The 12,562-nt window shown below is 38.1% G+C and overlaps 1 protein-coding gene across 1 annotated transcript in view; it reads left to right on the top strand.

Annotated features, from left to right (window-relative positions):
• GBE1 (1,4-alpha-glucan branching enzyme 1) overlaps positions 1 to 12,562 on the top strand; it is a 318,830-nt gene that overhangs the window by 252,560 nt on the left and 53,708 nt on the right. The gene's annotated exons all lie outside the window — the stretch shown is intronic.

Genomic DNA, 12,562 nt, shown 5'->3' with positions numbered 1-12,562 from the left:
GAGAGTTTATTTTTGCTAAAAGACCTCAATAGCTGATTCTTCCAGTATTATTTAAGCAGGCTGTAAAGATCCTTATAACCATATGATGCAAAAGGTGATCAGTTCAGTTCAGTCGCTCAGTCGTGTCCGACTCTTTGTGACCCCATGAATCGCAGCACGCCAGGCCTCCTTGTCCATCACCAACTCCGGGAGTTCACTCAGACTCACGTCCATCGAGTCAGTGATGCCATCCAGCCATCTCATCCTCTGTCGTCCCCTTCTCCTCCTGCCCCCAATCCCTCCCAGCATCAGAGTCTTTTCCAATGAGTCAACTATTCGCATGAGGTGGCCAAAGTACTGGAGTTTCAGCTTTGCATCATTCCTTCCAAAGAAATCCCAGGGCTGATCTCCTTCAGAATGGACTGGTTGGATCTCCTTGCAGTCCAAGGGACTCTCAAGAGTCTTCTCCAACACCACAGTTCAAAACCATCAATTCTTCGGCACTCAGCTTTCTTCACAGTCCAACTCTCACATCCATACATGACCACAGGAAAAACCATAGCCTTGACTAGATGGACCTTTGTTGGCAAAGTAATGTCTCTGCTTTTGAATATGCTATCTAGGTTGTCAATAACAAAAGGTGATAGATTATGTATTACTGGAGCTGGTAAGCTATATGTATGGCCGTCATTTCTTGGGATGTGATGATGACTTCTCTGAAACACAGATAATCCGCTCTGACAGAGTTTCTCCTGAGGAGATAGGATTTCTCCAACAGGAGATAGGATTTAGAAGGTGAATTTCTTCCCCTCTAAAACTTTAGATCATTATCTGAGTTTTCACTCTCCACCCCAGCTCACCCTCCCAAACAAAGCAGGATGGTGATATATATACACACTAATCTCAGTTAGTAGAAGAGAGAATAAATACCTTGGGAAATACAATATTTTTCTTTTTCCTTTTCATTAAAGAGACATGGGTTTTTCTTTGGGAGTATTTATTCCTTGAGGAATTGGGACATGCATACTATTTGGATAACTTATCTTAATTTGACAGTCTTTGAACATGCTAGTCTAAGCATAGCTCCAATGTCTTGAATATTTACTCTGAGCAAGGCAGTACTATAAATGCTCTATGTATAATATCACATTTAAACCTGATTTGTAACCCTGAGAGGTAGGAATGATTACCTTCATTTCACACATGAGAAAAATAAAGGTTAAATGGCTTGTTCAGATCAATACGAGACCCAGAATTTGAGCCCAGCTCTGTCTGCCTCCAAAATGCACTACTTCATATGATTCAGTATAGTCAGCCCTTGTTTCTCGTGAAGGGGACTAGAATTTTGTTCCCAGGATAGCAAAATATGAGGATGTTTAAGACCCTTTTGTAAAATCACGTAGCACAGTCTGTCTTCTGTATCTGTGTTTCCATATCCTGGGATATGGAGGCCCAACTCTATTATTTTACTAGACATGTATGCTAAGATTGTCAGTGATGTTGGTACAGTAAATCTCTAACTATAGATGTTCCTCTAGAGGAGATAAGCCAAAGAGGAAAATAACAAAGCAAATTTCATATTGTGTAACAATCTGTGAAACAAATCAAGGGAGAAAGTAACTCTTGCTTGAATTTCAAGGCAGCTTTACAAATGATTTGTTAGTCCCCTATGCTTCCTGACTCGATGGATGTGAGTCTCAGTGAACTCCGGGAGTTGGTGTTAATCAGGGAGGCCTGCTGCGATTCATGGGGTCGCAAAGAGTCGGACACGACTGAGCGACTGATCTGATCTGATCTGATGCTTCCTTCATTCTACAGGGATTCAGTACCTACTGCTGGGTCAGGCACCAGCCTAGCACCTGACTTAACAAAGAGAAGATGTAGGCATTAGCTCACGGAACCCACTGTCCAGGGAGCAGACTGACAAAGCCAGGTAGTCGTAGGTGTGTTGGGTGATATTTGTCACCTTCAAGATGTGCATTGGGCAGCGTGAGTACCCCAAGGAAGGACACTGAACTGATCCTTGGGGGAGGATGAGGTGGACCATAAGGGAGGGTGTACTACAGAAAGGGAGTTCAGTTTAAAGGGCCTCCTTTCTTCTCTGTCTTGATTCTTTCTGACTGTTCCTCACTGGAATGGTGACTATGAAAGGTTAGAAGGTGAAATAGAATGAAGGATGTATTAACTTAGAACATGAATGATTGAGAGACAGGCCAGGTCAGAGAACGCTACTGAGGGTTTTACAGGAGATTGACATTGCCAGATCCATAGGTTAGATACGTTACTGGACTGAAAATGCGAGAGAGAGATTTGAGGGGGCAGTCACCTCACACTAAATATAGCACTGCAGGATCTTCTGCCACTGGAGTTCTTTAAAATTGGTTTAAAATTGTAGGTCTCTATTCTTTCTGCATTATTCACATCAATCAATAAATTGGATGTATCCTTTGTGGAAGGGTTCAAAATCATTTACTTCATTTAAAAAGAAAGACTTTTCGAAAGTTTGTGCGGAAAATAAAACTGCCTTTTTCCAGAGCCATATAAATTCTAGGATCCCTCTGATTAATACCTCAAATGAAAGAGAAATTTAATTGCTAATTCCACCTAAGTTATGTAATATAAGGATAAAAATATCATTATATTATTTAGGTAAATTATCTTTGCTGCATATGTAAATCCAAAGTAATCAAGCAATAGTACTTGAAAGTTTTGTTCTATGTAGGTCATATAAGAAATATGTTTTTTTGAATGTGCAAGTTCAAATCAACCTCTGCATTTTATTTCATAATTCATAAATGTTCCAGGTACTTGATTTAAGCAGTTTTAAAAACATAAAGTAGTATAAGTAAAACTCACATTATGAAGTAACTATCATTTGGAAAATTTGTCTTTAATTTAGCATTCATAAAATGAATAATTTGAGATGCAATTGAAAATTGTGTTATTTTAAAGAACTCTGTAATACAGCAAAGAATTACCACCTGATTTATCTTTCATGGAAACATTTTCATATAGTTAAGCTCCTTGAAGTAAGTTTTACCTATAGAAGCATAAATTCTAAGTTTACAAGAATGATAGCGTAACTTTTAAAGCCCACAGTTCATAACTATATTATAGAAAGCCTACCATCTAATAATTATCTATCTTTTAAAAACATATTGATATTTAGGAAATGTATTGAAAAATTAACTAAAAAGCTTATTCTATTAAACTTTAAAAATGTCAACTTTCAGTTTTTATGGAGGGATCTTATAGCTCGGGAGAAATAATCCAGAAGCAGCTTTCCATCTTTGTTTCTACATCTAATTGTCTAACTGACCCTTATGAACTTAATTACCTTTAATAAAAAGAACTAATGACAGGTGTTTGAGGTGCACCAACACAAAACCACCATAACTCAACAGTTCTGAGATGTGTTGAGATGACCTTTAGGGATGAAAAGATGAGAAAAAGAAAAGTTTGAGAATCTATATAATCAGTACCTTTTCAACACTTTAATCTTATGTACATTATGATTATATATAGGTCATAAGTGAAAGCTTCATGTTATCAGTTCAGTTCAGTTGCTCAGTCGTGTCTGACTCTTTGCGACCCTATGAATTGTAGCACGCCAGGCCTCCCTGTCCATCACCAGCTCCTGGAGTTCACTCAGACTCACGTCCATCGAGTTGGTGATGCCATCCTGCCATCTCATCCTCTGTCGTCCCCTTTTCCTCCTGCCCCCAATCCCTCCCAGCATCAGAGTCTTTTCCAATGAGTCAACTCTTCACATGAGGTGGCCAAAGTACTGGAGTTTCAGCTTTAGCATATACTTGATAACAAATTGGCAAGGTAGGTAAGTAAACTTATGAAGTCATTACATGACTTATTTTCATAGTTTCCATTCCCTCTACCCTAGCCAGCCTTAGTAACACCTTTCCACGAATAAGAAGACATTCAGATATTTCAGATTATTCCAATATATTATCTATAGTTTTATTAAAATATCAATTATAGTATGTGGTTAACAATTCATCACACATTTTATATTTTTTTCTTTATTGTAACATAAAAATGCTCTACACTTAAAATAATTTTTAAGATCAGCTTATTTTATGCTTAGCTATAGACTTTAAAATAGTCCTATGACAGAAGAACTTAATTATTACATGTTGAGCAAATAAACATTTATAACCCCAGTACAGTTTGAAAAATCCATTTATTGACTTTTTAAAAGGCATTTTATTTATTAAAGCAAGGTCTTCTGAAAGCTATGTGAACTAATAGGACTCTCTCTCTTTTAATTAGGAGACTTAAATTCTGCGTGTATATAGGCTCTCCTATAAGAGAGGCCAAAGAAATATTAGCAGAATAAATAAAAATGGTCAAACATGTTCTTTTGCTTGCAAAGTTGGAAAGGTACAGTTATGATATTTGTTAGTCAATTCCTGTAGTTTTAGAGCTGCTGCTGCTAAGTCACTTCAGTTGTGTCTGACTCTGTGCAACCCCATAGATGGCAGCCCACCAGGCTCCCCTGTCCCTGGGATTCTCCAGCAAGAACACTAGAGTAGGTTACCATTTCCTTCTCCAATGCATGAAAGTGAAAAGTGAAAGTGAAGTCGCTCAGTCATGTCTGACTCTTAGCGACCTCATGGACTGCAGCCTACCAGGCTTCTCCTTCCATGGGATTTTCCAGGCAAGAGTACTGGAGTGGGATGCCATTGCCTTCTCCGAGTTTTAGAGCAGACTTTTCTAATAGCTCCTAAAATGAGCTCGATAGGAATAAAATCCAGGGGGCATGGGCCAGGCATGTCCTTTTTATATACTCTTCAGTTCAGTTGCTCAGTCGTGTCTGACTCTCTACCACCCCGTGGACTGCTCTTGGAAGATGCATAATCAAACAATTCTTTGTCTGCCTTTCATACAACATGTGCCTTTGCTACATCGAGACATATGTATGCCCTTATTTTCAACAGCATGCCTATCTTCCTGGTTTCACAAACACACCTTATTCATGCATTCTCAAGAGGGTGCTGTCATCCCAATGGGAGCAAAATTTGATCATTAAGGGAGGGCTAGCAAAACTTAGATAATTTGTTTTTGCCCTCTAGAGCATCATAGCATATGTAAACAGATATGTAGCCGATCTGCACTATTTAAATTTCATGGGGTGGAAGCGATTGGGGGGAAAAAAAAAAACAGTCGTAAAAGGTTTGTGTGTGTGTGTCTGTATGTGTATAGTGGATTGGGGGGCAATGATGAAAAGGTTGAAAAACACGGCATTATTCATTGTAAGTCTAGGCCTTCTGTTCAAATATCGCCCTCTAGATTCTATTTATCTCAAAGTAGTATCTCAAGGAACAGTTGAGTTCAGGCACTTAGCCGTGTCCGACTCTTTGCGACCCGATGAATTGCAGCACACCAGGCCTCCCTGTCCATCACCAACTCCCAGAGTTCACTCAGACTCACGTCCATCGAGTCAGTGATACCATCCAGCCATCTTATCCTCTGTTGTCCCCTTCTCCTCCTGCCACCAATCCCTCCCAGCATCAGAGTCTTTCCCAATGAATCAACTCTTCGAATGAGGTGGCCAAAATATTGGAGTTTCAGCTTTAGCATCAGTCCTTCCAATGAACACCCAGGACTGATCTCCTTTAGAATGGACTGGTTGGCTCTCCTTGCAGTCCAAGGGACTCTCAAGAGTCTTCTCCAACACCACAATTCAAAAGCATCAATTCTTCGGCGCTCATCTTTCTTCAGTCCAACTCTCACATCCATACATGACCACAGGAAAAACCATAGCCTTGACTAGACGAACCTTGGTTGGCAAAGTAATGTCTCTGCTTTTGAATATGCTGTCTAGGTTGGTCATAAATTTCCTTCCAAGGAGTGAGCGTCTTTTAATTTCATGGCTGCAATCACCATCTGCAGTGATTTTGGAGCCCCCAAAAATAAAGTCTGACACTGTTTCCAATCTATTTCCCATGAACTGATGAGACCAGAGGCCATGATCTTAGATTTCTGAATGTTGACCTTTAAGCCAACTTTTTCACTCTCCTCTTTCACCTTCATCAAGAGGCTTTTTAGTTCCTCTTCACTTTCTGCCATAAGGGTGGTGTCATCTGCATACCTGAGGTTATTGATATTTCTCCTGGCAATCTTGATTCCAGCTTGTGCTTCTTCCAGCCCAGCATTTCTCATGATGTACTGTGCATGTAAGTTAAATAAGCAGGGTGACAATATACAGCCTTGACGTACTCCTTTTCCTATTCGGAACCAGTCAGTTGTTCCATGTCCAGTTCTAACTGTTACTTCCTGACCTGCATATAGGTTTCTCAAGAGGCAGTTCAGGTGGTCTGGTATTCCCATCTCTTTCAGGATTTTCCAGTTTATTGTGATCCACACAGTCAAAGGCTTTGGCATAATCAATAAAGCAGAAATAGATGTTTTTCTGAAACTCTCTTGCTTTTTCCATGATCCAGCAGATGCTGGCAATTTGATCTCTGGTTCCTCTGCCTTTTCTAAAACCAGCTTGAACATCTGGAAGATCACAGTTCACATATTGGTTAAGCCTGGCTTAGAGAATTTTGAGCATTGCTTTACTAGCGTGTGCGATGAGTGCAATTGTGCAGTAGTCTGAGCATTCTTTGGCATTGCCTTTCTTTGGGATTGGAATGAAAATTGACCCTTTCCAGTCCTGTGGCCACTGCTGAGTTTTCCAAATTTGCTGGCATAATGAGTGCAGCACTTTCACAGCATCATCTTCCAGGATTTGAGATAGTTCAACTGGAATTCCATCATCTCCATTAGCTTTGTTTATAGTGATACTTTCTAAGGCCCACTTGACTTCACATTCCAGGATGTCTGGCTGTAGATGAGTGATCACACCATCGTGATTATCTGGGTAGTGAAGATCTTTTTTTGGTACAGTTCTTCTGTGTATTCTTGCCACCTCTTCTTAATATCTTCTGCTTCTGTTAGGTCCATACCATTTCTGTCCTTTATCGAGCCCATCTTTGCATGGATAGTTGTTTCAATTTTCTAGTTTGATGCATAGATTCTACTTTTAGAGTAGACACAAAAAATTTTTGTCCTAGCTCTGCCATTCCCATGTAACTAAATGTTCTTTTTGAAAAATGAAACAAAGACATTGGCCTCATATTCTTCCTAACAGTGATATTGATGAGAGTTCTTATTATCTTGGAAAAGATTCCTCAACTAGCTAAGAAAGAATAGATTTAAGTTTTAAATATTTTTGAAAATGAAAAAAAAGTTTTAGATGACTGCCAGCCTACTCCCAACTTAAGTCTTTTGTTCTTCGCTTTTATCTTTTTCCCTTGTCAATATATGCTGCCCCCAACTAAATGAGGGCAAGAGTTGCTCGAGCAAATGTAACATCAAAGGTCAGACAGCTTTAGATAAAGAGCTGAAACTATTACACTATACTTTTTCTTCCTATAGACACCCATCTTTTTTTTAGTGAAGGACAAGGATATCTGTTCATAATCAGTTTCCTTTAAAGTCACATGTTTAAATTGTGAAAGAGTTCTAATATCTTGATACTGTTATATGCATATTATGAAAATTACTTTCATGGATAATAAAATAATATAATCATTATGCATACAAGTATTTTGTATATTGAAATCCATTTGTATTAATAGTTTTGTTTCCTAAAATCAGTTTCTATCTTGTAACTAACAATTGGTACACAAAACACATGTTTCCTTGTAAGTCAGAAACATTTTCATATTTGTTTTATCTTAACAAGATTAACTTGAAAAGACAAATATAATTATTATGACTTACTGATAAAATTTTTTTTAATTTTAATGATTAGCAGAATATTTGTTATTTTTTGACCCTTAACACGAGATACATTATGCCAACCAGTATTTCCCCTGCAACTTGATGGTATACTTTAGTGACACCTAAATTGTTTTTGTTTTTAAGCTGAACTTAAATAAAACAATAGATATCTCCTTTTTTTAGTGTGGCTAAACATACAACATCAGCAGTAGTAAACATTGGACCAGAACCAGTTCTTCTCACCATGATTTTTATACACATTTGCTGTAATTATTTTGATAATTATATAATAACTAAGAAGTCAATCTGAGGAAACTACCAAATACTTGATTTCTAAGACCATCGTTGACCTGCAGGTCTTTGCACCCACTCCCTTCCTTGGACATCTCTCGTGTCTTCCTTCCCTGCCTTGCTTGTTCTATCAACCATGACCCTGTCTCCTTCACAGTCTCCTTTTCACCTGTTTCTCTTTGCAGTGTGTATACTTCCTCAGGGGTTGTCCTGGGTCTCTAATTTTTTTTTCCCTGCTCTTTCTCAGAAAGCTCATCTGCGTTTAGACTTTGTCCATCTCTTTAATGCAGATGATCCCCCAATCTATATTACAGAATCAGACCTTTTGTTCTAAACTACAAACATAAGTTTGAAAACTACCTGCCTGAGATCTCTACATGGTGTCCTCCTGGATCCTCAAAGTCACTGAATCCACAACTGGAATCATCCTCCCCACACATTGTGATGCCTTTCAAAAATTATTATTAAGTGGCATCACTATCCTTAGTAACCAGTGGGTGAAGTCTTGAGTCATTTCAGTTGCCCCTTCCTTTTGCTTGTCTGTAACATACAGGCAGTAGCCAAGTCACAACATCCTCACTCTTTTTTCCTGTATACACTCCTACATAATTTTTCTATTTATATTGCATTTCTTTAAACTTTTTAAGTGTATAAAGCATTTTTTCATGCATAATTTCACTTAGTGCAGCCAACCTACAAAATCAGTATTCTTTCTATAATTTTCATTTTGAGACTGTATAACACAATGGTTATGAATTCAGTTTTGTAGACAGTCTGCCCACATTCTGATCCTGACTCCTTTACTTCCTAGCTGTATAACCTGTGTCACATTACTTAATTTTTTGGTATTTCACCTTCATCATCTTAAAACAGGATTATAACGATACCTATTTTAATGGGCATTTGTAAGAATTAAAATATTTAGTGGTATTAAGTCTTTGGAATAATACCTTGAATGCAATGTGTTTAATAATTGTAAGCTTTAATTATATTACAAATAAGGGAAAGTTACACAATTTGAGGTTATATATGGCGACAGTCCTAAAATTCATGTCTTTTGTATCTATATCCCATGCTTTACTCACTGTATACACATAATTTTATTTTCTAATTTTTATAAGAGAAATTATTTAGTGAATACTGGATTCTATTATATTCAAAAATTATTTAAAACATGAAACTGCAATTGAATGTGAGTTATGTAAGTCAGTTAGTGGAGTTTACCTCTTGGTGTATTTTCACTCTGTGCTTCCAGGGTTCCTATATAGTTTCCTTTAAATGGGTCCCAGGAATAACATTAAAGCAAATATGTATATATTCCTGGATGGTTGTTTAGAATGTCTGCTAAGTTATGAATATTTAGGTATTTCTTGAGTCTTGACATCTGTCACTTGGAATGTTAAAAGTTTCTTTCTCTCCCTTGAAAAGATACAGTGTTTCTATGTAAAATTTCAAGAAGTTTGGGAACAACTTTGAGATAGTATTTATATATATTCGTGTACCAATTTGTGAGGGACTGTTGAACCACAATTCTGGATGCTTATTTTAATATATTTTTAGTGTAATTAGAGGCTCTTGAATATTTCTTTACTATTTAGGCAAGCTATAGCATTTACTTCTGAATAGTTTTCTTTATATTATTTAAGAAGACACTGTATTCACTTCAGATTAAGCTATGTGTTCTGTTATAATAGCATCTTTCGTATTGTTTCCCTCTGTTGTTGTTTAGTCTCTAAGTTGTCTCTGATTCTTTTGCAACCTCATGGACTGTAGCTCGCCAGGCTTTTCTGTCCATGGGATTTCCCAGGCAAGAATACTGGAGTGGGTTGCCATTTCCTTCTCCAGGGGATCTTCCCAAACCAGGGAACAAACCCACATCTCCTCCATTGGCAGGCGGATTCTTTACTTTTTAAATATTATTTTTTGTTGCCTTCATTTTCTATTTTTTAATTTTTCTTAAACGTTTTACTTTATATTGGAGTACAGCCAGTTAACAATGTTGTGATGGTTTCAGGTGGACAGCAAAGGGCTCAGCCATACCTATTCATGTTACAGACATGAAGATTGTTTGTGTATTTTTGAACCCTCCTGTTTAATTGCCTTCAAAGTCAGTTTATTGGGCAATTCATAAGCTCGCCATTACATTTTTAAAATTCACAGCCTGTTTTATTCAGAGCAAAGGGAGACACGTGAAGCAAGCAAGTGCAAGTACTGAGAACCTTTCTTCCTGCTGGGGGAGAAAGTTCACAGTGTTTCCCACAGGCCACCGTGGTGCTAGGGAACTTTTTTTTTTTTTCTCATTTCTTTGCCTCCAGTGGCCTGAGAGGAAGCAAGAGCTGACAGCAGGGAAGCAGAGAAGGATAACTAGCTATTGGCAGGAACTCGGAGGGCTGGAAGCATTGTCCAGCGGCAAACTGATACTGGTTCTTTGATTAAGTTATAAGTAGGTAGTTAAGTCTCCCTACCAGGGAGTTAGAGTTGCTGCCTACAGAAGAAAGGCTATGGGAGATTGAAGTTCAGAAAAACTGCATCCAGGCTGGGCCTTGAAAGAGCCTTAGATTCTTACAGAAATACTCATCTAGCCTGGGAATGATACCAAGGTTGAGTGAAACGGACGTCAGTTATAGAGTATACAGAATTTAAATGAATAGTTTCTTTCCAGGCTTATTTCCTGTGGTTCTGTGCTTCCTTTCTAAATGTGTCTGCTTAGCTCTTAATAATTCATTAGGGAAGTGTGTTAATCCCTATTCCTATATATGTTTGATGTGACCACGAGAAACTGATCCTGACTTAGTGGTAACATATCCTAAATTATAGGCAAATTTTAGGGGAAAATAATACAGTCTGACTCCACTACTAAACTTGTGCATCTAAACCTAAAGTTAGAATAGCCACAAAACCACATGTACAATCAGTTTTATAATTAGCCAACATATTGTCTGTTCTGTGTCCCTATTTTCCTGGCTTGTTTTCTACCACCTAAAAAGGTGTGAAGTCTTTCAGTGGGTACCTTGTTCACACGCAAAACTTTTACGTTTTTACATGGCTGTCAGCAAAATCATTTTCTAGGACATTTGTAACTACTTGTGAAAAATCTGAATTCAATTAGGATTTTATTAAAGAACCCCCCTTTCCCACCATTTCTTCCTTATTCCCACTCCATTTCCCCTCAAAGAGTATTGTAATTCCTCGGCTTCATGTAGCATGCAAATGGTTTTGTAATGAATGGAAAAAATCCATTCCTGTTGATATCAATTGTCTTAAGAAAGTAATATCTAGCTCTTAAGAAATGGTGCTTGCATAACAGTTATTCTCAATTCAGTCTCATTTATGTTGTTCATTGTCTTATCCCTGGTTTAATTATACTTTTATTGTTTATTTTAAAACAAAATTGTCCCACAAAGATGAAATTTAAATCAAAGTATATAGAGCAACATGAACTATTTGAAATCTTACCTCCTGTTGGCATGACATTCAGAGGAAAACACCAGAAGAGGCCTGTGAGAAAGAGAGAGGTTCTCTTCTGATGTACATAGATCTTCCCCTCCCTGGTAATGTGGCTGTGCTCTTCTTTATATGTCCCCTTTCCACCCCAAGCCTTTTGTCTGTTTTTCTTATGGGCTTATAAAGACCAATTTTGCAATTAGTTAAAAAAAATTGTTATAAATGTTCTTTATCTGAGTCCCTGTGCTGTGAACTGTATAATCAAAAAGTAAAATAGAACTTTCCATAAGCAGTATATAGCCTACAAAGAGAATCAGATTTCCTTCACTTTTTCCTTTCAAAATGGGCTTAATAAATCCTTGAATGTGTACTCTGTACATGTTATTAGATTAGGCAATATGGTTAATGAAAATATTGGATCACTAGGGTATAGGATATCTACCCCCAGTCTAATCAGATCAGATCAGATCAGATCAGTTGCTCAGTTGTGTCCAACTCTTTGCGACCCCATGAATCGCAGCACGCCAGACCTCCCTGTCCATCACCAACTCCCGGAGTTGACTCAGACTCACGTCCATCGAGTCAGTGATGCCATCCAGCCATCTCATCCTCTGTCGTCCCCTTCTCCTCTTGCCCCCAATCCCTCCCAGCATCAGAGTCTTTTCCAATGAGTCAACTCGTCGCATAAGGTGGCCAAAGTACTGGAGTTTCAGCTTCAGCATCATTCCCTCCAAAGAAATCCCAGAGCTGATCTCCTTCAGAATGGACTGGTTGGATCCCCTTGCAGTCCAGGGGACTCTCAAGAGTCTTCTCCAACACCACAGTTCAAAAGCATCAATTCTTCGGTGCTCAGCCTTCTTCACAGTCCAACTCTCACATCCATACATGACCACAGGAAAAACCATAGCCTTGACTAGATGAACCTTTGTTGGCAAAGTAATGTCTCTGCTTTTGAATATGCTATCTAGGTTGGTCATAACTTTCCTTCCAAGGAGTAAGTGTCTTTTAATTTCATGGCTGCAGTCACCATCTGCAGTGATTTTGGAGCCCAGAAAAATAA

The sequence above is a fragment of the Bubalus kerabau genome, chromosome 2, assembly GCF_029407905.1.
Source record: "Bubalus kerabau isolate K-KA32 ecotype Philippines breed swamp buffalo chromosome 2, PCC_UOA_SB_1v2, whole genome shotgun sequence".
NCBI lineage: Eukaryota > Metazoa > Chordata > Mammalia > Artiodactyla > Bovidae > Bubalus > Bubalus kerabau.
The sequence above is the reverse complement of the archived record's forward strand: the minus strand, read 5'-3'. Positions and strand labels throughout refer to the sequence as shown.